Source organism: Adiantum capillus-veneris, chromosome 22 (genome assembly GCF_014529385.1).
Source record: "Adiantum capillus-veneris isolate H3 chromosome 22, ASM1452938v2, whole genome shotgun sequence".
NCBI lineage: Eukaryota > Viridiplantae > Streptophyta > Polypodiopsida > Polypodiales > Pteridaceae > Adiantum > Adiantum capillus-veneris.
This window is the reverse complement of record NC_140952.1, coordinates 130,120,550-130,121,814: the sequence shown is the minus strand read 5'-3', so window position 1 is coordinate 130,121,814 and position 1,265 is coordinate 130,120,550. Positions and strand designations below refer to the sequence as shown.

Genomic DNA, 1,265 nt, shown 5'->3' with positions numbered 1-1,265 from the left:
CTCTCTCCTTCTCTCTCTCTCTCTCTCTCTCTCTCTCTCTCTCTCATTTCTTGACGTCACACCTGTTCTTATGGAAATTTCTAGAGCCATATTGAGATAATCAATGGCCTCATGATACTTGCATTATTGTTGGCATGATGCACCCAATCCTCTAGTTGCCTTTTTTTCCTCAATTGAATTATCAATTCGTTGTGCAAGTGGAAGAGATTTCTTGAACCCTTCATAGACTAGCTGTGGGATTTTCTCCCGAAGATGCTTCTTCCCAGCCTTGAAAAGGATTTTCAGTGATTCTCTCTCAGTACTCAACACCTTGTCATCCATTGGCATGTCCGTTGGTGCATACACTAGACCAGGGGCATAAGTTTCCATCATCGCCTTGCTTCTTTATGTGCCTCCCTTTTGCCCTTGCCGACGTCAATTGCAATAACCACTCCTAAGGGATCAATATCAAAAGCACCCATGCTCTTCCCAATCGGATACACTTCCTTCTTCTTCTTTTTCCTCTTCTTCTTTTTCCTCTTCTTCTTCTTCTTCTTCTTGGATAGGGTAGAGTCTATTGTTTGCCAACATGAAGAGTAAGGTTTGTGCTGTAATGGAGGGCGGTGGGCTTCTCTATGCAAAGCATCCCAATATCTGATGTTTTAGTGTCTAGTTCTGCCACATTTGGAGGTTTTGCAGACATCCACAGATGATGGGGTTTTCCCCTATTGAGGCCCATCTCGCTGAGTCCAAAGATCTTCAGCTTATGATGGTCTAAAGAAGCAGTCAACAAGGCTTCAAACCGGCTGACCTCTAGAGATGCCAGGAGAGGGGAAATTGCGAGCTTTCCCATGGTTGGAGAAGCTCAGGGTGCGGCCAACACTTCTACCCACTACCACATATCGTAAAGAATCTTCTCACGAGCCAAGCGGTGGCACTCCCGCTCCTGCCGCCTCTTCACCAGCTGCATGCGCATCTAGCACTTGGTGACGCTAGAGAGGGGGAACATTACCGACACACAAAAAGAATGCCTCTCTATAGCCTAGGGCATACACAACACCCCAATCCGCTAGAGTTCACCTTTGAAACTCTCAAACATACACTGGCAAGCCATCACCCGCACTCACATCGACGCACAAATGCGCACACCATAGCTAGCCACACATTTCGTCGCTCGCTTTAAGCCACACATCGTTTCCACCCACAAAACTGCACTCTCACTTCCATTCTGCACACAAAGAAGGGGTAAGGGGGGCACACACATTCGCACCGGCACCGCACACACA

General features: G+C 47.4%; 1 pseudogene; it reads right to left on the bottom strand.

The window, feature by feature from the left end:
* Nucleotides 1–368: 368 nt before the first annotated feature.
* LOC147430220 (uncharacterized) lies at nucleotides 369–955 on the bottom strand (annotated as a pseudogene).
* Nucleotides 956–1,265: the final 310 nt, after the last annotated feature.